Genomic DNA, 25,580 nt, shown 5'->3' with positions numbered 1-25,580 from the left:
AAGGGGAGAGAAAAGACTTGTTTTCTTACCTGCTAATCCCATGCACTTTTTTTTACTATTATGTTATGTTAATCACCATACATTACAATATTAGTTTTTGATGTAGTGTTCCATGATTCATTGTTTGCGTATAACACCCAGTGCTCCATTCAGTACGTGCTAATCTCATGTACTTCTTACCATATACACTTCTGCTGAAGGAATGACATTCTTCCCTCCATTTAGCTATTGCCGAGCTGTGTAGCTAATCTAATTTGAAAATGTGTTACAACCATCATCAGAACTGTAGAGTAGAATTGACTGGGTAGTTAACAGCATGCTTTGATAATGGGTATTAATGTTCACTTTATGATTAAATGTAATGTGGTTTTCAAAATGTGGGCCATTGACTAATATTACCCTGTCAAGGCTATCTGAGTGCCTAATGGATAGAATACCTTGCTAGGCACTAGGAAAAAAATAAAATTAAAACAAACAAACAAACAAAAACAGACCCTGTCCTCACAGACTCCTCAGTCCAATGGAGAGTAGAAGAAACCTCCATAATAAAGTGACTTAATGTCGTGCTATTTCAGGGTTATACTCCAGGCACTTGGAAATACAGAAGGGAGGCTTGGGCTCAGGAAAGATATTTTAAAGGAGGCACTAATTGAACTGATATTTGAAACATGATTAACAGGAATTTTCCAGATATATAAGGGGAGGAAAATGTGTTCTGAAGGCCCAGAGTATGCAAAGACATTAAATAGTTAGAATGCATGATGCAGGTGCCAAGAAATAATTATGGCTGGACCATGTTGCAAGAAATGAGACAAGCAGGAACAAATTACAGTCTATGCTGAGTATAATTCTTTTGTTTATTAAAGACTTTGAATCAAAAAATACATTGAATGATTCCACCTACATGTTTGATTTAAAGATATTTTTGAACAAATAATTTTCAACATTTTATTGTATTGACTTTGAGGTCAAAATAATGGGCTTTGGATAAATAGACTGGAAGACAAAGATCAAAAATTTTGTTATAAAATAACTTTTAAATGGCACATATAAAAAGCAGTAGATCTTAAGTGTTCTCACCACACACAAAAAATGGTAACTATGCAAGGTGATGGATGTGGCAATTAACTTGATTGTGGTGAGCATTTTATCATGTATATGTATATTAAATCATCACACTCTACACCTTAAAAAATCTTGTTGCAAAAATATAACAAATAGATAAATGACATACCCGAGAACAAAGAAAATTAAAATTGCATTTATAAAATGATGTATATACAACTACTATGGCAAACTGTAGTTATTTTAATAATTAGTAATTTAACAATTTTATCTTAATAATTTTGTAGTTATTTTAATACTTTTGGCTGTAATGAGTTGCTTAAATGGCATTGCATGGAGCTTATAATTGTCACATACCAGATAAAATTTATGCTATTTATTTTTATAGATCTCCATTGAGTGTGTGTGTGTGTGTGTGTGTGTTGGGAGCTGAAGTAGATATTTTAAAGTATTTATCTAGCCATTAAATTCTATAATTCCACATTTTTAAGTTTTTATTTTAATTTCAGTTAGTTAACATACAGTGTTATATTAGTTTCTATAATTCCAGTATTAATTTATCTAGATTCTTAAGAACACAAGCAAAAATGTGATAAATTGCCATGTGGAAGAGGGATGGAACAATCCTGATTCTGCTTCATGTAAAAATTTGCTTCCCTTAGACTCTAGAGTTCCATCTGTGAGGAGGAGGAAGAAAAGATTCATTAGAATCAGTGTGGGAGAAGAAACAGGGAGGGACAATGGACCCTTAAACCTTCCTCTTGAATGTCTCAGAATGATGCATAAGACAAAAACACAAGCATGTAACAATAATTCCATTCATCTAATGAAACACTTGAGTAGTTTCCATTTTGATCCAGATATTTCGGGTGAACTTTTGCTACTATTCTTTGCTAATTAAACTATGGTGCAATGCCTTTTTTTTTTTATTCTTATGTTAATCCCCATACATTACATCATTAGTTTTAGATGAAGTGTTCCATGATTCATTGTTTGTACATAACACCCAGTGCTCCATGCAGAATGTACCCTCCTCAATACCCATCACCAGGCTAACCCATCCTCCCACCCCCCTCCCCTCTAGAACCCACAGTTTGTTTTTCAGAGTCCATCGTCTCTCATGGTTCGTCTATCCCTCCGATTTCCCCCGCTTCATTCTTCCCCTCCCACTACCTTCTTCTTATTATTTTTTTCTTAATATATATTGCATTATTTCTTTCAGAGGTACAGATCTGAGATTCAACAGTCTTGCACAATTCACAGCGCTTACCAGAGCACATACCCTCCCCAGTGTCTATCACCCAGTCACCCCATCCCTCCCACCCCACCCCCAACTCCAGCAACCCTCAGTTTGTTTCCTGCGATTAAGAATTCCTCATATCAGTGAGATCATATGATACATGTCTTTCTCTGTTTGACATATTTCACTCAACATAATACCCTCCAGTTCCATCCACATCTTTGCAAATGGCAAGATCTCATTCCTTTTGATGGCTGCATAATATTCCATTGTATATAGATATACCACCTCTTCTTTATCCATTCATCTGTTGATGGACATCTTGGCTCTTTCCACAGTTTGGCTATTGTGGACATTGCTGCTATAAACATCAGGGTGCACGTACCCTTTCGGATCCCTAATTTTGTATCTTTGGGGTAAATACCCAGTAGTGCCATTGCTGGATCATATGGTAGCTCTATTTTCAACTTTTTGAGGAACCTCCATACAGTTTTCCAGAGTGGCTGCACCAGCTTCCATTCCCACCAACAGTGTAGGAGGGTTCCCCTTTCTCCGCATCCCCGCCAACATCTGTCGTTTCCTGACTTGTTAATTTTAGCCATTCTGACTGGTGTGAGGTGGTATCTCATTGAGGTTTTGATTTGGATTTCCCTGATGCCAAGCGATATTGAGCACTTTTTCATGTGTCTGTTGGCCATTTGGATGTCTTCTTTGGAAAAATGTCTGTTCGTGTCTTCTGCCCATTTCTTGATTGGATTCTTTGTTCTTTGGGTATTGAGTTTGATGAGTTCTTTATAGATTTTGGATACTAGCCCTTTATCTGATATGTCATTTGCAAATATCTTCTCCCATTCTGTCGGTTGTCTTTTGGTTTTGTTGACTGTTTCCTTTGCTTTGCAAAAGCTTTTTATCTTGATGAAGTCCCAATAGTTCATTTTTGCCCTTGCTTCCCTTGCCTTTGGTGATGTTTCTAGGAAGAAGTTGCTGTGGCTGAGGTCAAAGAGGTTGCTGCCTGTGTTCTCCTTTAGGATTTTGATGGACTCCTGTCTCACATTGAGGTCTTTCAACCATTTGGAGTCTATTTTTGTGTGTGGTGTAAGGAAATGGTCAGTTTCATTCTTCTGCATGTGGCTATCCAATTTTCCCAACACCATTTGTTGAAGAGACTGTCTTTGTTCCATTGGACATTCTTTCCCGCTTTGTCAAAGATGAGTTGACCATAGAGTTGAGGGTCCATTTCTGGGCTCTCTATTCTGTTCCATTGATCTATGTGTCTGTTTTTGTGCCAGTACCATGCTGTCTTGATGATGACAGCTTTGTAATAGAGCTGGAAGTCCGGAATTGTGATGCCGCCGGCTTTGCTTTTCTTTTTCAACATTCCTCTGGCTATGCGGGGTCTTTTCTGGTTCCATACACATTTTAGGATTATTTGTTCCATTTCTTTGAAAAAAGTGGATGGTATTTTGATGGGGATTGCATTGAATGTCTAGATGGCTCTAGGTAGCATTGACATCTTCACAATATTCGTTCTTCCAATCCATGAGCATGGAACGTTTTTCCATTTCTTTGTGTCTTCTTCAATTTCTTTCATGAGTATTTTATAGTTTTCTGAGTACAGATCCTTTGTCTCTTTGGTTAGATTTATTCCCAGGTATCTTATGGTTTTGGGGGCAATTGTAAATGGGATCGACTCCTTAATTTCTCTTTCTTCTGTCTTGTTGTTGGTGTATAGGAATGCCACTGACTTCTGTGTATTGATTTTATATCCTGCCACTTTACTGAATTCCTGTATGAGTTCTAGCAGTTTTGCGGTGGAGTCTTTTGGGTTTTCCACAGAAAGTATCATATCATCTAAAAACAGTGAGAGTTTGACTTCTTCTTTGCCAATTTGGATGCCTTTGATTTCTTTTTGTTGTCTGATTGCTGTGGCTAGGACTTCCAATACTATGTTTAATAGCAGTGGTGATAGTGGACATCCCTGCCACGTTCCTGACCTTAGGGGGAAAGCTCTCAGTTTTTCCCCACTGAGAATGATATTCACCATAGGTTTTTCATAGATGGCTTTTATGATATTGAGGTATGTACCCTCTATCCCTATACTCTGAAGAGTTTTGATCAAGAAAGGATGCTGTAATTTGTCAAAAGCTTTTTCTTTTTTTTTTTAAGATTTTATTTATTTATTTGAGACAGAGAGAATGAGAGAGACAGAGAGCATACGAGATGGGGGAGGGTCAGAGGGAGAAGCAGGCTCCCTGCCAAGCAGGGAGCCCGATGCAGGACTCGATCCCGGGACTCCAGGATCATGACCTGAGCCGAAGGCAGTCGCTTAACCAACTGAGCCACCCAGGCGCCCCTCAAAAGCTTTTTCTGCATCTATTGAGAGGATCATATGATTCTTGTTCTTTCTTTTGTTAATGTATTGTATCACATTGATTGATTTGCGGATGTTGAACCAACCTTGCAGCCCAGGGATAAATCCCACTTGGTCGTGATGAATAATCCTTTTAATGTACTGTTGGATCCTATCGGCTAGTATTTTGGTGAGAATTTTTGCATCCATGTTCATCAGGGATATTTGTCTGTAATTCTCCTTTTTCATGGGGTCTTTGTCTGGTTTGGGGATCAAGGTAATGCTGGCTTCATAAAATGAGTTTGGAAGTTTTCCTTCCATTTCTATTTTTTGGAACAGTTTCAGAAGAATAGGTATTAATTCTTCTTTAAATGTTTGGTAGAATTCCCCTGGGAAGCCATCTGGCCCTGGGCTTTTGTTTTTTGGGAGATTTTGGATGACTGCTTCAATTTCCTTAGGTCTGTTCAGATTTTCTATTTCTTCCTGGTTCAGTTTTGGTAGTTGATACATCTGTAGGGATGCCTCCATTTCTTCCAGGTTATCGAATTTGCTGGCATAGAGTTGCTCATAATATGTTCTTAGAATTGTTTGTATTTCTTTGGTGTTGGTTGTGATCTCTCCTCTTTCATTCATGATTTTGTTGATTTGGGTCATTTCTCTTCTCTTTTTGATAAGTCTGGCCAGGGGCTTATCAATCTTATTAATTCTTTCAAGGAACCAGCTCCTAGTTTCATAGATCTGTTCTACTGTTCTTTTAGTTTCTATTTCATTGATTTCTGCTCTGATCTTTATTATTTCTCTTCGCCTGCTGGGTTTAGGCTTGATTTGCTGTTCTTTCTCCAGCTCCTTTAGGTGGAGGGTTAGGTTGTGTACTTGAGACCTTTCTTGTTTTTTGAGAAAGGCTTGTATTGCTATATACTTTCCTCTTAGGACTGCCTTTGCTGAATCCCAAAGATTTTGAATAGTTGTGTTTTCATTTTCATTGGTTTCCATGTATTTTTTTAATTCTTCTTTAATTTCCTGGTTGACCCATTCATTCTTCAGTAGGATGCTTTTTAGCCTCCATGTATTTGAGTTTTTTCCAACTTTCCTCTTGTGATTGAGTTCTAGTTTCAAAGCATTGTGGTCTGAAAATAGGCAGGAATGATCCCAATCTTTTGGTACCGGTTGAGACCTGATTTATGACCTAGGATGTGATCTATTCTGGAGAATGTTCCATGGGCACTAGAGAATAATGTGTATTCCGTTGCTTTGGGGTGGAATGTTCTGAATATGTCTGTGAAGTCCATTTGGTCCAGTGTGTCATTTAAAGTCTTTATTTCCTTGTTGTTCTTTTGCTTAGACGATCTGTCCATTTCAGTGAGGGGGGTGTTAAAGTCCCCCACTATTATTGTATTGTTGTCGATGTGTTTCTTTGCTTTTGTTATTAATTGCCTTATATAATTGGCTGCTCCCATGTTAGGGGCATAGATATTTCAATTGCTAGATCTTCTTGTTGGATAGATCCTTTAAGTAGGATATAATGTCCTTCCTCATCTCTTATTACAGTCTTTGGTTTAAAATCTAATTTGTCTGATATAAGGATTGCCACCCCAGCTTTCTTTTGGTGTCCATTAGCATGGTAAATGGTTTTCCACCCCCTCACTTTCAATCTGGGGCTGTCTTTGGTTCGAAAATGAGTCTCTTGCAGACAGCATATCGATGGGTCTTGTTTTTTAATCCAGTCTGATAGCCTGTGTCTTTTGATTGGGGCATTGAGCCCATTTACATTCAGGGTAACTATTGAAAGATAGGAATTTAGTGCCATTGTATTGCCTGTAAGGTGACTGTTACCGTATATTGTCTGTGTTCCTTTCTGGTCTATGTTGCTTTTAGGCTCTCTCTTTGCTTAGAGGACCCCTTTCAAGATTTCCTGTAGGGCTGGTTTTTTTGCAAATTCTTTTAGTTTTTGTTTGTCCTGGAAGCTTTTTATCTCTCCTTCAATTTTCAATGACAGTCTAGCTGGATAGAGTATTCTTGGCTGCCTATTTTTCTCATTTAGTGCTCTGAATATATCCTGCCAGTCCTTTCTGGCCTGCCAGGTCTCTGTGGATAGGTCTGTTGCCAATCTAATGTTTCTACCCTTGTAGGTTACAGATCTCTTCTCCCGAGCTGCTTTCAGGATTTTCTCTTTGTCTATGAGACTCGTAAGTTTTACTATTAGATGTCAGGGTGTTGACCTATTTTTATTGATTTTGAGAGTGGTTCTCTGTGCTTCCTGGATTTTCATGCCTGTTTCCTTCCCCAAATTAGGGAAGTTCTCTGCTATAATTTGCTCCATTTTACCTTCTGCCCCTCTCTCTCTTTCTTCTTCTTCTGGGATCCGAATTATTCTAATGTTGTTTCATCTTATGGTATCGCTTATCTCTCGAATTCTGCCCTCGTGATCCAGTAGTTGTTTATCTCTCTTTTTCTCAGCTTCTTTATTTTCCATCATTTTGTCTTCTATATTACTGATTCTCTCTTCTGCCTCATTTATTCTAGCAGTTAGCGCCCCCATTTTTGATTGCACCTCATTAATAGCCTTTTTGATTTCTACTTGGTTGGATTTTAGTTCTTTTACTTCTCCAGAAAGGGTTTCTCTAATAACTTCCATATTTTTTTCAAGCCCAGCTAGTATCTTTAAAGTGATGATTCTGAACTCTAGATCTGACATCGTACTAATGTCCATATTGAGTAGGTCCCTGGCAGTCGGTACTATCTCTTGTTCTTTTTGTTGAGGTGATTTTTTCCGTCTTGTCATTTTGTGCAGAGGAGAATAGATTAATGAGAGAACAAAATGCTAGCAGAGTAACAACGTCCCCAGAAAATATACTCTAAACAAATCAGAAAAGACCTGAAGCAGTGGAAAAAGAAATGGAAAGAGAGAAAAAAGAAAAAGAAAAAAAAGAAATAGAAAAAGATAAAGATTAAAACAAAAACAAACAAAACAAAACAACAACAACAACAAAAAAACAGAATGTGATCAAATTTGATCAGGCTGGTATATAGATCAGTGCCACACACTAGATTTGGCGTGTATTTTGGTCTTTTAGAAGAAAGTGCCTCCCAAAATTTTAAAGAAATAAAAACTTATATATGTTCAAAAATAAGTGTTGGTATGATGAAGGGATGGAATATGACTGTAAAGATGGAAATTATAAAAAATTTTATAAAAGGAATTGATAAGAAGTTGTTTAAAAAAGAAAGAAGAGGATTTAAAAAAAGAAAGAAAGAAAAAAGGGAGAGAATGTGATCCGGCAGGGGAATAGAAAACACCATATACTAGAAATTTAGGGTATATTTTAATCTGTTAGAAGAAACTATCTCAAAATTTTAAAGAGAGAACAACTTATATATATAAGCCAAAAATACAGGTAACTACTATGAAGGGACAGAATATGACTCTAAAAATGAAAAATAAATTTTTTTTTTTTAAAAAAGGGATTGATAAGATGTTGGTTGAAAAAGGGAAAAAGAAAAATTCAAAAAAAAAGAAAAAGAGACAGTTAAAAAAAATTAACTTTGAAAGACTAAAGAATCATGGTAAAAAAGCCATGAATTTTATGTGCAGTATTCCCCTAGCGCTGGAGTTCTGCCGTTCTCATTGATCGGTAAACTTGGTCTTGGCTGTCTGTTCTCGCTGATCTTCTGGGGAGGGGCCTGTTGCCGTGGTTTCCAAATGTCTCTGCCTGAGGCAGAATTATCCCGCCCTTGCCCTCTCCCGCCTAAGTAATCTGCTCGGGTTTGCTCTCCGGGGCTTTTGTTCCCTGCGAGCTTTCCGTACAGCTTTGGAGGCGGAGAGTGAAAATGACGGCCTCCCAATCTCTGCCCCGGAGGAGCCGAGAATTCGGGGCCCCGCTTCTCAGTGAGCCCCCAGAGAAAAGCCGTCAGTCACTCCCGTCTCCCCGGTCTCCGGCCGCACTCCCTGCTCACCTGGCCTGTGACCGCGCGTTTCTATCTCTGGCACCCGACCCCGGGTGGAGTCTCCAAACCCAGCAGATCCCTGCGGTGCGCTCCCGCACCCCTCCTCCTGGGGGAGGAAGGTGAGTCTCCCCGGATCTGCCGCTTGTTGGGTCCCTGCTGGAGGAGCAGGGGCCCGACTGTGCCGCAGATCACGGTTTATGGCAACCCCGAGCTGAGAGCCCTCGCCTGGGCTCCGCCTCTGCAGCCGGCTTCCCTGCTCCGTTACCTGGGAGCTCCGCCACACTCAGGCACCCCCGGTCTTTCTGTGACCCCGAAGGTCCTGAGACCACACTGTCCCGGAGGGTTCCACCCCCCGCTTAGCCACCAGAGTGACGTCCCTCGGTGGAGCAGACTTTTATTTATTTATTTATTTTATTTATTTATTTTTTTTCGGAGCAGACTTCTAAAAGTTCCGATTTTGTGCTCCGTGGCTCTATCACTTGCCAGAAGCGGCCGACGGAGGCCCCTCCCCCGCCGTCTATCCTCCCGAATATCGCCTCGGATTCACTTCTCCGCACGTCCTACCTTCCAGAAAGTGGTCGCTTTTCTGATGAGAGAGTTGTTGCTCTTCTTTTCTTCGACCTCCTGTTGAGTTTGTAGGTGTTCAGAATGGTTTGATCCCTATCCAGCTGAATTCCTGAGAGGAGACGAAATCCAGGTCTCCTACTCCTCCGCCATCTTTTCTGGTGCAATGCTTTTTTTGTTGTTGTTCACTTATTTACCTTTAAGCTCATCTTACTACAGTGCTGTTAATGTACTTATACATATACATATACATATACATACATACATTTGGCATAAAGTAAGCATTATAATCCAATGGCGGTAATCTTGACAATCTGTATCCCATGCCCTGGTTTTAGGGAAGAAAATTGTAGCAATCAGGAAATATATGGGTATTTATGAAGAAGTAATTCTAGCTTTCCTTAAAATAAAAAGAACAAGCTATAAAAAGTAAATAAAGGAAGTGCAGATATTAATGCTGGGTAAGTAAAAATTCTTTGAAAACCAGTCTAAGATGTGTGCTTCTTGTTCAGCCTTTCTATTCTCACTCAGTTATAATAGGTCTGCATTTCCCCCCAACACTTTGTAATCCCTTTATCATGTTAGTTACATTATTGAATTCTAATTTTTTGTTTAATTGGGTTCAAAAAGACAGGTCCTACTCATTCTTCTCAACATCTGACACAAAATGGGTGTTTAAGAAAGACTGTTGAAGGGGCGTCTGGATGGCTCAGTTGGTTAAATGTCCAACTCTTGATCTCAGCTCAGGTCTTGATCTCAGGGTTGTGAGTTCAAGACCCACACTGGGCTCCATGCTGGTGGTGGAGCCTGTGAAAGAAAAAAAAAAAAGAAGAAGAAAAAGAAGAAGAAGAAAAACTGTTGAAGGAATGCATGAAGAAATGAATGTGTAATTATTATTTAAAAGGATATGAAATGTTTAGAGTAAATTATCAGGAAAAAATTATGATTGACTTTATGAGTTGTTTCTCCTTTACAAGAATTTGATTAGAATATAAGTATTATATTTTCTCTCTGATACTTTGTAAGTATAGTTTTGAAAACTTTTTTTTTTACAAGATCGAAATTTTTCCTTTATACTCATTTTGAAATGCTTATGGAATAAACGGGATATTTGTCAAAGCAAAGTGGTAGCTATTGATGGGTACCACTACCACAAATACCACCTATATATCTTATAGAAAATATCTATGGGAAGAGCTGAAATCTTGAGGATAAGCTTGTACATCAGTTGGGGCACCTGGGTGGCTCAGTTGGTTAAGCATCAGACTCTTAATCTCAGTTCAGATCTTAATCTTAGTGTTGTGAGTTCAAACTCTTCATTGGTCTCCTAACTGGCCACAGAACTTCCTTAAAAAAAAAAATTGTACATAAGTTATGGATTTTTAAAATATTTTATTAACATTTTTTAGTATAAATAATTATACTAAATTAATAAGCCCTCAAAGAAGGGTAGCTATTGTGACCTGTTTTGTGTATCTGATTTAATAAACATAATAATTTTATATTATATTAATATTGAGATTAGTTTTAGGGATTCTTTATTAATAATAAACTTAGTATTCTTTTAATGTTGACACCCTTCTAGCAATAATCTGAAGCTTTCTATTTCTGATCTTTGTTTATAATTGTTTTTGTTTTCTACTCATGAGGAATGTTTCATGAAATTTTATACCCCAGGCAGCAGAATATATTGAAGGATCTATGGCAAATTTTAGATGAAATAGCTTGATCCAGTGTGAGTTTCAGAAAATAATGAGTATTGTAAAAATGAGACAAAGAGAAAGTCTGAGTGAAGATTTTATAAGACATAAAAGGGAAACTTGTCATGCAATTAAATTACAGAAACAACGAATTTAAAATAACTCTAAAATATATTGTTATTTGTATTTATTAAACAGAGTGGATAAAAATTCAATAAATTATATGTTAAATATAATATATATAAAATATAAAATAATTAACATTGAGACGTAAATTACAAAGGTGCTTCTTTTTAGCACATCTATAAAATGTAGCAGGTGTATGGTCGGTTAAGTGATATGTGACCTGCCTTCCTTGCAGCTAGAGTGTTGGCAGTGCTTCCTTAAACATGTGTTTCTAAAGCTGTCTCTTAGAGCACCTAAAATCATATCCAGAATGGATTTGCAATTATTTATGGATGTAATGTGTAGTCTCTAATACACTGCAGCTGTGGCTAGGATTTATGATTTTATATAACTTTTACTGAGTGCACTTGAGGTCATTTTTCCATTGCACGATAAGTTTTCCAATATAAGATCAGCTTTTATTTTCCTGTGGCTGCTCTCAAACTTAAAATATGCCATATAGGGGAAAGTAGTAGGAGCTGTGCAAAGCATCTATAATAAATGTAAAGCTAGCTATATGATATGAAATAAGGGCAAGAAGAGGTATATCATGGAAACTGGTTTTTCTATGGTTTTTCACTGGGTTCACATGTCAATATTAAGTATGGCTCCCCATGTCCAGGGATACTTCTTATGGTTGTTCAGGTTGTGCCCTGTTCAAATGCATCTAGGAGAGGAGGAAAGCTGAGATACCAGCTATGCTCTACGTTCCAGATTGTGTTTCCTGGGATGATGCTGCACCAGCTATAAGAAAGGACAATTATGCTGCAGTTTCTTTCTACAGATTTGGGTGCCTTTTTGCATTTTATCTGCCAAAGGGAATCTCTTTTTCTTCTTCTTCGCATAAGTATTTTACATATCCCTTTTCTTTAGTTTCAGCCAAGCAAGTAGGAAATCCACTTTTACTTCCTTTGTAGGCAGCTAACACTTATTCTCCTTGGGGTTCCTCTCACTCATGAGTCAGTCTCCTACACACTCTGCTTTCTCAGACTGTTACAGGGGAAATTTTTTAATCAGTCCCTCTGAATTTCAAAGCCACCTCTGTTTCTTCCTTATTATTAGACTCATGGACAAGTGACCTAATAATTTTCAGCCTCAATTTCCTCTTCTACAAAATAAACAAGATGATCCCTATCTTGTAAGTTTATGGGGTAAAACAAGGGATAATTCATGCCAGTGATGAACAGATGCATGGCACTTAGGATGCACTTAGGCACTCAATATACATTCGTTCCCTTTTTTTCCTTCCCTATGTGCTACTACTCAAACCTGTACATCTTTTTAGTTTTTTTTAAATTTGTTTCTCACTAGTATTAAAACTATAAATAATAACAAAGGGAATCTCAGAGTTTCAAAAATCTAACATTCTCATTATGATCCCATGCCTGATGCTTCCTGACTTCCTTGCAGATAGCCAGCTCTGAGCTCATCCTTCTCTTGAATGTATTCCTGAATATCCAGTCCATCACACCACTTCTTCTTCTACCACTTGTCTTCCCTAACTGGGGAAATAATAGAGCTCAGAATCCAAGAGTTTAGGCTTTACAGCCAGACTGCTCAGGTTCAAATTCTACTTCTTACAAGCCATCTGACCTTAAGATGGATATTTAAATATTCTATTCTCAATTTGCTCATCTGTGAATTGAGAATAATGCTGGTACCTAAACTTTGGGTTGTTACGAATATTTAGTGAGATGATTACATGAAAGGTGCTTAGTGAAATGTTGTGCACTAAGCAAATTCTCAGTTTGTTGTTTACCATTTTCTACTTCATTCCTCAGGAAAACCCATCTGTCTGATGGTAGAATGAAATCTAAACTGAGGAACATTTTCCAAAATGTGTCCTTCTGAAGAGTGGTTAATAAATATTGCTGGCTAAAGTTTTCACACACATAAACCCACACACAACACACATACATTTGGGAAAAGCTGGTTTTAAAAAAAAATTACACATGTTTATATCCTGGATGAATTCTCAGACCCTTCAATATGCTAGTGTGCATCTGTAGATTATGGAGCGCACAGTATATACCATACTGATTTACCCACAATACCCTGTTTAGTCTTATAAATTACGTCTAGTGAAGAGTCTTTCAAATCTCTCTTTTTAATTGTAATTCTGCCCACCTTTCTTTTAACGATCAGAAATTGGTAATCTTTAAGACATTGCATGATAAATTGTCCCAACTCCATGATCTTTTATTACTAAAAAGAGAAGACTCAGCATACTAAGATAACCACAGAACTCTAAGGACTGTGAGCTTGTTGTAATTTGGCTTTCACGGTTACTACCTCATTTGCTTAGGGCAGACTTGTCAAGTGGGCATTACAAATAATATGAAATAAATCCTCGCAAGTATTATTTATTTCTAGAGGGCATGGCCAGAAACCTCAAATAATTTCACCATTTAATTGCAAATTTTACAAAATTTAAAAATAATAATAGCAAATATTGAAATAGTATCTAGTGGGGCGCCTGGGTGGCTCAGTTAGTTAAGCGTCTGACTCTTGATTTTGGCTCAGGTCATGATATCAAGATCATGAGATCGAGCCCCGTGTCAGGCTCCATGCTGAGAGTGGAGCCTGCTTAAAACTCTCTGCCTCCCTCTAGGCCCCCCCCCAAACCCTGTGCACACTCTCTCTTTCAAAAAATAATAGTATTTACTATAAGTTGGGGGATTAACATATATTAAGCTATTTAATTTCTACCAATCGTATTGGAGGATACTATTTTTATTCCTATTTTACAGATGAGAAAACTGAGGCACAGATAAATTTGTGGTAGCTCACACTACTTATGTAGCTGCTCTGGAATTTGAACTCAGGAAATAAGTCTGATTTTGAATCTCATGTTCTTAACAAGTATACTTATACTGTCTTTCAAAATATAATCCTGACATTAAAATCATAATGAAAGCTACTAACCTCAATGAACTATCTATGGAAATCAAGAGTAAAAGCATTTATTAAAGAAATTATGACACTGCTCCTATATGTTTATGTACCTGAACACAGTTGTCAATGTCCCAGTAGATGGTCACATCAAAAGAGAGTACACTCCCCCCCCAAAAAGACCAAAACAGGAAAATAGGAGAGAAAGTATACGAAAATTTGAGCATTGATCCAGGACATAGAACATTCCACTACTAGGTATTCCAGAAAGAGAGAGCAGAGAAAACAAAAGGAGTAAATTTTCAAGAAAAAAATTTAAGAAATCAGAGAAGCTAGTTCAGGGATATACAAGAATTATTTGTACTATTTTTGCAAATTTTGTAATTTTAAAATTATTTCAAAATGAAAAATTTATTTAGATGGTACATGTACATACATATATAACACATAAAATCTTATTTGGTTATATATATTCAAGTAGGTAAAACATGTAATATACAAAGGATCAAAATGACATTGGACTTCTCAATGGCAATGGGGATATGAAAATAATGAAGTAATAATGTCAAAATTTGGGCGCAAAATTACTTTCAACCTAGAATTACGAACCCAGTCAAACTGTCAACTAAATTTTAAGTTTGAAATAAAGATATTTCAAAACTTGTAAAAAAAAAAAAGAGAGAGAGAGAGTACACCCATCATTCTAGCTCAGTGGATTTGCTGTCTATGGAATTTGACTTGCTTACTCCATTTTTTAATATGAAAAAGAATGAATAAGATACTGTAGTGGGTGATGAAATAATGAAGTGGAAAATCACTGCTCTTTATATAATCAGAGTTCAGATTTTAAATCCCAGTACTGCATTTACTGCTTGCGTGCCTTTGCAAAAGTTACTTACTTTTTAAATGTACAGTTTTTCCATCCATAAAGTTGGGAGAATAGCTCTGTTCTTGGACATTCTAAGGGTTTAAATTTAGAATACATAAACTGGCTAAAGAAGGAGTTTCTTAAAGTGACCGGAGTCTTTCTCCTAGAGCAAAACGGTATTCTACCCTCTGCTTTCGCTCAGCAAGGCTGAGAAAGGTGTGACGAAGGAAGACACTGCCCCGCGTTGCTACTCAGATGTGGCAGCGCATGCCAGACAGAACAAGAAGCACCTCTCATGAACAGCTGCTTTCAGTCAGTTAGAAAAAAGGCGTGATGTATGGGGAATGCTTTTCACCGCTTGAGTTGCTTTCTGCATTCAGTAATAGAGCTAAAAGAGAATTGTCAGGGGCGCCTGGGTGGCTCAGTTGGTTACGCGACTGCCTTCGGCTCGGGTCATGATCCTGGAGTCCTGCGACCGAGTCCCGCATCGGGCTCCCTGCTCAGCAGGGAGTCTGCTTCTCCCACTCCCACTCCCCCCTCTTGTGCTCTTTCTCTCTCTCACTCTCTCTCTCAAATAAATAAATAAAATCTTAAAAAAAAAAAAAAAAAGAATTGTCAGATTACCGATACATCGACTCTTCCTATTGCCCTATATGTGTGACCAGGACGCAATTCTAGTAACGTAGCCTAGAAGAGATGACATTATTGCCTGTGTGAGAGTTCCTCCATTGTTCAAGGTGTTTATGCTGTTAAATGATCAGAATGGTCAATCTTCAACTCTACTGCTATAAGCTTGCTGAACATCCATTGCAGTTTGAAGTCCCCTTGGGGTAAATGTAAGGGAGAGGGAGGTACAGAAGAGGGAGGTATACAAGATAGGATAGATAAAATGACTTCAGGTGTGGCAACAGTAAACATAAGAGACTGGGCACATTGGGAAGAGAATTACTGATTACTGGGTAAGAAGAAGCATGCATAACTTTTGTGCTTTAATATGTGCAAATGTCAGAGGGATGTGTAGATGAGGACAATGGCTATTAAAAACCCTATCTACCGTCAGGGCACCTGGGTGGCTCAGTCGGTTAAGCGTCCAACTCTTGGTTTCAGCTCAGGCCATGCTCTCAGAGTTGTTGGATCGAGCCTGGCATTGGGCTCCGCACTCAGCTGGGAGTCTGCTTGAGATTCTCTCTCTCCCTCGCTCCCTGCCCCTGCCCCCCTGTGCAAGCTCTCTCTCTCTCTAAAATAAATAAATCTTCAAAAAATAAAATAAAAATCCTATCTACTATCATACATACATACATACATTAATACATTTATTAATATGGGAGAACACATTTTGGGTTTTAAAAATAATGCTTCTATACTAACTCATAGGAACTTGTGACTAATTATGGCTAATTACCACGCAACATATAATCACTGTAAATTTGATTTTAAAATGTTCCAGATTAACACTTTTGTGTTTTATGCATTAGATTAATAAAGTCTTTGCATGTAAACTCAGTTTTCATTCTTGTCCAGATGTCATGTTGTTCACGCACTCTTTTACATAGAGAAGAAATCACTGGCTAATTTTCTGTATTGAATTGCAGTGTGTGATCATGAGTAATGAGAAAGGTAAGACTGTATTCATGTCAGTACGACTGATCTAGTTTTTTTCTACTGTTGCATTGCAAGTATCACCAGAGGTGACATCCAAATATGATGTGGATTATACACATTCATGGCTTCTGAAGAAAAATATGGGGCAATTAAAGATTCTTTACAGACATTTCCAGACTCTAGGATAAAGTACTGAAATATTCTATTATGCTCCATCTGTGGGGTAGTGCACACTTTTACCTTATATTTTACTGTGTTTTGCAGATTTAGCATTGCAAAAAGAGAATATATCATGTTAAATACATTAAAGTGAAAGCATTCCTCTACTATTTGATGTGTCAGTATGACTTCATACATGATTTTGTTTAGAACCAGCAAAATGACAGAATATCTCACCTAGGCCTCTTTTCTCTTTGTAGATCATGCATAGTTTTGTTTTCTTCAAATTTCTACGCTGACACCTTAAGGCTTACAATACTCTGCTCTGAGGTTTATTGCTATTGTAATTAATCTTAAACCAGTCTAGAACACTCTGAAGTGTAAGGAACCTTTATGTGATAATGGAAAACAAATCAGTAATGCTAATATTCTTGCATTTGAAGAAGTCCATGATTACAAATGCATAAAAACCTGGCACTTAGTGTAAGAATGAAATAAGGATGAAAGCTTTTCACTGTTGGTTGTCAAAACATTTTTTGAAATTCTCAGGCCTGGAAAATTAGCTTACTGTCATCACAGCAGTCTTTTGCCATGAGAGCCATTATTTTAATTTCTTACTGAAATTCCTGTTGAGAAGTCAAGCTCTGCAGCCTCATGTTTTACATAAACCAAACATGATTATAGATATGGCTCCATGTGACAGCAGCAGTGACTAAGGTCAGAAATGGGAAATGAGATAAAATGTTTCTCTGGACAATTATCCTGTCTTATTTCAGAAAAAGTAAAATATCATTATTTTTAGTGATTTTATTTTTGCTATAGTCTCTTAAATGGATTAGTCTAAAGAAATAAATGATTGTTTAAGAAAGAAAAGGCATGAGATTGATTTTCAGTGCCTCGTCTCAAAGCAGTTCTAAGAATTCTGAAAATCCATCAAATTTATGTTAAGGACCTTCTGTTGTTCTCACTCAACATCCAATGACTCTGCTTTGTGAGTAATTTTATATTAAAATCATCATAATAGGTCCCATAGGGGTTGAAATTTACTAAGAATATTAATATAAAAGAAAAGAAGGAAAACTTATAAAAATAAGATAAATACAGTTATGGAAGGAGTAAAATATTAAAATCAAGTCTGCCAATCCTAGGAGCACCTAGGTGGCTTAGTCGGTTGGTAGTCTGACTCTTAATTTCAGCTCAGGTCATGATATCAGGGTCATGGGATCGAGCCCCATGTCAGGCTCGGCTCAGCGAGGAGTCAGCTTGAGATTCTCTCCCTCTCCTTCTGCCCCTCCTCCCCTCCCCTCTGTCTGCTCCTCACTAAAATAATAAATAAATAAATCTTAAAAAAAAAAAAAAGTCAGCCAATCCCACAACTCTGGAAGATTTAGAGAAATACATTTAATTTTACATTTTTTAAGATTTTACTTATTTATTTAAGAGAGAAAGTGAGAGAGAGAGAGAGAGAGCACAAGCTGGGGGAGCAGCAGAGGGAGAAGGAGAAGCAGACTCTGTGCTGAGCAGTGAGCCTGACTTGGGGTTCGATCCCAGGACTCTGGGATCATGACCTGAGCTGAAGGCAGACGCTTAACTGACTGAGCCACCAAGGCACCCCTAGAGAAATACATTTTAAATAATCTTGAAAATTTGCAATTTTTTAGGACACCTTTTGACAAATAGCAATGCTTTCTAATCTCTAATTATAAATATCTTTGGCAATAATATTGTGTGACTTAAACCAGTTGCAATATTTGATTAGCAGAAAATTACTTCAGTGATGCTTTCTGAGAAGTGTTTGTAATTAATAGATTGGTCTACAATTCCCTGTCAAGGATAGGTCCTCATTTATTTCTGAATTCAAAAGTTTGCATACTCAATGCCTGAAATTCACCCAATAATAATGAAAACAGAAAACAATTTAATATTCAAATGGACATTTTATTCAGACATATATCCTGATTTTTTGCTTGACATACAACATGCCAGTACTTCTTATGTCAGTATTTTGCATGAGGCATAGGTGGGTGGCAGACATGACTATTCCCTTAAGCTCTATGTCATCTTTACTGCATTGTAGGAAACTCTGGCAGAATTAGGGTTTGTACCTTTAACAGCATTTCCTTGGTCTTTGACCCTGTGGTCAGGAATCAAGTGTAGGCCAAAATTTATCATCTCATTATAGACCCTAAGAGAGGTAGACTTACACAAATCTTATATTAGAATCCTACTCTGAAGCCAAGGTCATTAAGAGTGATCTTTTAAAGGATCAGTTAATAATTTCCACTGGGAATAAAAAGGATAGGCTCTGCTAACCAACTTCTTTTGAACTTATTCCTTAATGATGACGCTACTTTTGAATAAGTTGGATGCCTTCCCTGCTGCTCTAGGAAAATGAGAGGTAAGTATCCTCTTTTATGAAGAAAATATGGATATGATTGTAATCTGTAGCAGTCTTAATAATAAAAGGCTCTACTTTCTGATTATTCCTAGAAAATCTACAAATCAATTACTCTAAAAATAATTTTTAGTAGGCATCTATCTTCTAATTGACATACATTTGACAATTACAAACCTCAATTATTTTATTTATTTTTTTAATGTTTTATTTATTTATTCATGAGAGTCAGAGAGAGAGAGAGAGAGGCAGAGGCAGAGGGAGAAGCAGGCTCCCCAGCTAGCAGGGAGCCCGATGCGGGACTCGATCCCAGGACCCCGGGATCATGACCTGAGCCGAAGGCAGACGCTTAACCATCTGAGCCACCCAGGCGCCCCCTCAATTATTTTAAATGAACTGGAGAACATTTGGGCTATAAGACTTTATGATATCAATCAAAATGAACAAATATTTTAAGTTTCTATTTTAGGAAGAAATTTTCACCATTGAATTGGAAGGTCTACTTTCCATTCCCACTTATAACGCTCTTTGCTACTAACTTCAAAACAATTTCAAAATCAATTTCTGGTACTGAACACTTCACTACTGAATTGGTCAATAGAGGGATACATTTTAAATATAGTACTTACAATAATTAACTCTTCTCAATGAAACACTTTCAAATAATTTTCCTTTTACTATTGGGACATCCCAGTCTTGCCAGAGAGAGAAAAATAATTACTTGAATTTTACAGAAGAGAGAAGTTAAAAGATTCTAAGTATGCAGTAATTAATAAAAGTATCTAAATACCTCCTGTACATCCTAAATTCCAGGTCCATTCTTACATAATTTTTTATGGTCTATGAATTTTTATTATATTTCATTGAGTTTTTCCCATTAGGAAATCAAACTCTGTTCTCTCTTATTCTGTATAAACCAAACATGATTATAGAGGCAGTATATGACAAAATTGACTAATGTCAGAGATGAAAATGGGTAACATTTTCTCTGGATAGTTAGTTTTAGGGGAAAAATCATATATATATATTTTTTGTTTATTTTACTTTTGTGTAGATTTCTGTATGACACAAATTATTGTATATGAAAGGACATGGTGGTTGTATGATGCAGCAATATTTTATATCCTACTAAGAAAGAAAAATACCATCAAAAGATACCATTGAGGGGTGCCTGAGTGGCTAAGTGAATTAAGCAGCCGACTCTTGGTTTCGGCTCAGCTCATGATCTCAGGGTCCTGGGGCTGAGCTCAGTGTAGGGCTCTATGCTCAGTGGGGAGTCTGCCTGTGGATTCTCTCTCTCCCTCTGCTTCTGCCCCTCCCCCTGCTCATGCTCTCTCTCTCTCTCAAATAAATAAATAAATAATAAATAAATAAATCTTAAAAAAAGTGCCATTGATTTCAAAAATGTCACTTTATTTCAGAGTTGTTAACATGTGAAAAACTTTGCATCTTAGAATCAACTAAATGCAATATTTACAAAACCTGCTTTCTAAAACTTTTGTCATTTATTTGATATAGTCTAGTTCTTGGTGGATTGGCTTTGAGCTGCTTGTGAATAGCTTGGTACTTCCCATATGCTGAAACTGGTTTTGTTTGTTTGTTTCCTTCTTTAATAGCAAATGCAAAGATGACTAAAAACAATCAAAATAAGGTTTCTAATATCTTATTTCACAGCTTCATTTCCTCAGAGATTTAAGAGATTTACTATTGCAGATTTTGCCCTGAATGACTACGGTACTTGGTGAACATGCTATTCTAGTTAATTCCAAATGTTCTTAAATTTCTGCTAGAATGAATAAGGGCTAAATTATCTGTCAATGAGTTTAGATTTCAACCACAGTTTTATAGAACAACCCTAAATTTCTCCAAATCTGGAAAATAATAAACAGATTTTATAGAGTGAAGTAACTGATACTGAGCTTGGCATCTCTGCTATATTAGGTACATACACAGTTTTAGTCGGGCATGGTTTTGAACTGTCCTTGAATTCCCAACTAAAACAACTGAACAATTTATTTAACTTGTAGCTATTTTCCTTCACTCTTTGCATGTGCTGGCATACCTTGTCATGTTTAAAAAGACAGAAAGAGAGAGAGAGAGATCTAAATAATGGAGTATTTCATCAATCACTTTTAATTTGAAATATTTTTTCAACATCTTTTAAATTGCATTTTATTTTTGAAGTAGAAGGTCAATAGCTCACGCAGTCAAATGTATAATGGTTTTTCTTGAAGTATTAGACTTTACTGAATTATATTCCCCGAGCCTAGTTCACACTTTATATGTAGCCTGAAAAAGAGGTCCTTTTATTTTCCTTCAAAGTTTGAAAGATATTAAAGAATTTAACCACCTTTATCAAATGTCCAAGTATAATAGTATGTATAAGAGATACAGATTAAAACACTTTCATGAATTTTCTTTTCTTGTAATCCTTTGGCCCCAATTAAAGTTATTTTAATAAAGAGTAACCTCTGTATCTCTCAATGGGCACTGTGGGGAGGCAGAATCAACCCTGACCAGAAATCAGAAAACTTGGTTTTACTATTGGATATTCTTCTTATTATTGATGTCTGACACACAAAAAGTACAGTAAATATCCATATACCATATAGATTAATTAATAACTTATACAGCAATGAATATATGAACCTCATGTTCCTTGTAGTGTGATTGGAGAGGTAGACTGTTACAATATAAAGTGATTGGATGTGAATCAGAAATACGGATACAGTTATCACCGAAGACACTGCAGAAAAGGAAAGGGAAGGGAATTAAAGTTTACAGAATGCATCTGAAGAAGCATGCAAGTCATGGGGCACCTGGGTGGCTCAGTCAGTTGAGCATCTGCCTTCAGCTCAGGTCATGATCCCAGGGTCCTTGGATCCAGCCCCGCATCCTGTTCCCTGCTCCTTGGGGAGCCTGCTTCCCGCTCTCCCTCTGCCTGCCGCTCCCCCTGCTTGTGCTCTGTCTCTCTTATCTCTCTCTCTCTGTCAAATAAATAAATAAATAAAATCTTAAAAAAAAAAAGAAGAAGAAGCATGCAAGTCATAATCTCTGTGTGACTAATCAGAAAAAGGAAGTATACTGAACCAATCTATTTTATCCAAGGTCATTCACTTACTATGTTTGGAGACGTTAGAATTTAACTCTGGTAAAATCTGAATTCCAAATAATTGGAATTATTGAATTACCAACTTTCCAATGCCTACTCCTCTAATAAAGGCTCAATTGGAGTGGATGCCATGCCATATCCTATTTTGTACTCTTCAGTATTGCCTATTTTTTTAAGCCTAATATATGTGTATTTGTTTACCTAAATCATAAAATCTCAACCATTAAAAAAAAAAAAAGCTCATCAACTTCATCATCTTTTATCATTTCCATTTTTCTAACCCTTTCTGTTGCTTTCCCTACTCACCATTATTATACATTATGTTATAACTAAAGGAATTCAAGATTATGCTAGCGATTGGCTATGTCAAATTGTTTTTTATAGACTTGTGTGCCATAGTATTTCAAGACAGAAAATAAAATCTCTATTCTATGTACAAAATATTTTGTATTTATTAACGTGTATTATAGTAAATACAATCATAGTTAATCTTATTTTGGTTTCTTTTGTTTTGTTTCTAATTAACATATAATCCACAATAACATTTCACATAAAATGAAATTTGCCATTTTAAAGTGTATAATTCAGTGGTTCTTAGTTTTTTCACAAGGTTGTGCATCACCATCATGCAATTCCAGAACATTACCATAAACCAAAAAAACGAAATGCAGTACATATTCACAGCTAAACTTTAATGAGTATATTTTCTGATTAACCACTATGCTGAACACTTCAGGTATAATGTATTATTTAATACCAGCAATAGTTCAAACAAGTATATTGGTAAGATTTTCCATCTATTTTATGAGAAAACTAAAATTAAGAGAAGTTGATTAGCTTTAGTAAATGTCAGACATTCTTGACTACCATCTCCACCTTGCAGACTTCTTGTGTTCAGTAGTAACACTCCAGTTCTTTTCCCTTCCTGAAGATGAAATTGACCTAAGGAGTTACTTTCTTTCACATAGAAATAAAGGAGGCAAATAAAATATGGGGACCATATCTTCTTTTCTCCATTTTTATATTTCAGGAGTGAATAGCTTGAATTTTCTAGGAGAGTCTTGATTTCCAATCTTTTTTTTTTTTTCCTGTCAACTGATTATAAATCAGAAGATGTATACTTGAAGTCTCCATCTAAGAAAATCTTACATATTTTAGAATTTCTTCTGTTGGAAGATTATTCAGTTCTTGCATTATAGGTGGAAATTCCAATTACATTTTCCTGTAGAAATCTATGGTGTTTAGATAGAGATGAAATTGTCCTATTGGTACAATACACTTTAGTAGGTATAAAGTTCACTCTGTGAACTCTCAGAGGGATGTAACCTTGTGTAGCACTCTTTCATAGAAAAAGATGACTGTTCCAAACAGCAAATTTTTAAGTAATCTTTTTCTGTACTACTTACCAGTTATTTAACAAATATTGGTTGAATAAGTAAAATAATAAATGGATTAAATATACAAATCATAATTTTGGAATTCCCTGTACTGCCTTAAAGAAATCCATCCTAAAGTATTGCAAACATATTTTGACATATTGAAGTACATTTGATTGATTGTACCTTGGGAAGAACTTATACTTTCCAAAAGAGGTAGACTATATTTGTAGTCTGAAAACTTTACACTTACTTTAGAATTTATTATATTGAATTCCCAAATTTATAAACTTTTCCATAAAGTTACACACTTTAGGTCAAGCTACCATGATACTATTTTCCTTCACAGTAAATGTTTGTTTGTTTTTCCACTGGTTCCAAGTGCTTATCTCATAATAATTGTTGCTATGCTAAGCAGTCATTTTCTACAAGTACATTCCGTTATAAAACATTGAATCACTTGTTTCTACCTACAAAGCAAGATGAGAACTTAATTTCCTTTGGGTGTTCTGTGAAGAGGTATTTTGGAAAGTTCTCATGGCCCTCCAGATGATCAGTTATTATAATATTAGTCTCTTAGTGTTACTAGATTTCTTTTCGGTCCCTTCCTTACCAAACAGCTCTCTGCTTGGGTTTAATGGGAAGCTATATTTATAGTGACATAATGAATAAACTACACTCTGAAGGATCAACATGAAGAAAAAAGTTTGCCCACATCTTTAATAGATGCTGTAAAAAAACTTCTTAGCATAATTGGAACATCTAGTAATAATACTTGCAGGTATTACTTTTATGTAAATTCAGAATTTTAGAGACTAAAATTTAGTCCTAATACTATCTTTGAGAAACAGTGAAGATGAACATTTCCATTTGGGAGAAAAATTTAAACATAAAATGAGTGTATGAAGTTTAGTTTTAAAAAAGTATAACTTTTTGCTAACTCTTTATTATATATACTGATGTAGGAAAAGATGTTAGGGTTTGAAGTCAATGGCCAAGAAAGAACTCTCGAGATGTCTTTGGTGTTTTTATTTGGTGTTTTTATTTTTAAGGTGGTTTTATTAAAGTACAGGCACAGGACTCTTGGGCAGAAAGAGCTGCACCAGGGTCATGAGGAGTGGTCCATTATATACTGTCAAGTTGGGAGGGGGTTAGGAATACTGTAAAGTCTCTAAGGAATTTTGTTTTTCTTTTTTTTATTGTTATGTTAATCTCCATACATTACATCATTAGTTTTAGATGTAGTGTTCCATGATTCATTGTTTGTGCATAACACCCAGTGCTCCATGCAGAATGTGCCCTCCTCAATACCCACCACCAGGCTAACCCATCCTCCCACCCCCCTCCCCTCTAGAACCCTCAGTTTGTTTTTCAGAGTCCATCATCTCTCATAGTTCGTCTACCCCTCCGATTTCCCCCCTTCATTCTTCCCCTCCTGCTATCTTCTTCTTTTTTTTTTCCTTAAAATATATTGCATTATTTGTTTCAGAGGTACAGATCTGAGATTCAACAGTCTTGCACAATTCACAGCGCTTACCAGAGCACATACCTTCCCGAGTGTCTATCACCCAGTCACCCCCTCCCTCCCACCCCACCCCCCACTCCAGCAACCCTCAGTTTGTTTCCTGAGATTAAGAATTCCTCTAAGAAATTTTGGAAGCAAGGTTTCCAGGACCTTGAGGGGGCCAGCTACTGTTGGGAAAGGTCATTTATTACTGTCTAGTAAAACCTTAGTACTGAGACCCTTCAGATGTATATCAGTGGGACATATGTTTGGGGGATGACTGCCAACATGTATCTTGGGGGGGGGCGTGGAGATAAAGGAAGTTTCCAAATGGATTTTTATATTAAAGTAGACTTACAGGATCCTGGGGGTCGGGCTAAGATTGCCTTTTGCCCTTAGCAAAGAATCAACATTGAGGCTGTTGAGTCCCTAGAGAAATGTTGCTCTGTCTGTCTCAAGGACCAGTCAATGGACTGTAGGTAGTAAGGAAATTTAATAATTTTTCTTCTGCCTGTGTTTCCCACATCATATATTACATTATTGTTTAGTTTCTAGAAAGAAATATCTTTTTACACATTTTTAGGAAAAAAAGAGCTTTCTTTATATTTTGCTAGTTGGTTTGTTTTTTACTTAAAAATATTTC

The sequence above is a fragment of the Neomonachus schauinslandi genome, chromosome 13, assembly GCF_002201575.2.
Source record: "Neomonachus schauinslandi chromosome 13, ASM220157v2, whole genome shotgun sequence".
Taxonomy (NCBI): Eukaryota; Metazoa; Chordata; class Mammalia; order Carnivora; family Phocidae; genus Neomonachus; species Neomonachus schauinslandi.
This window is presented reverse-complemented; position numbering follows the sequence as displayed.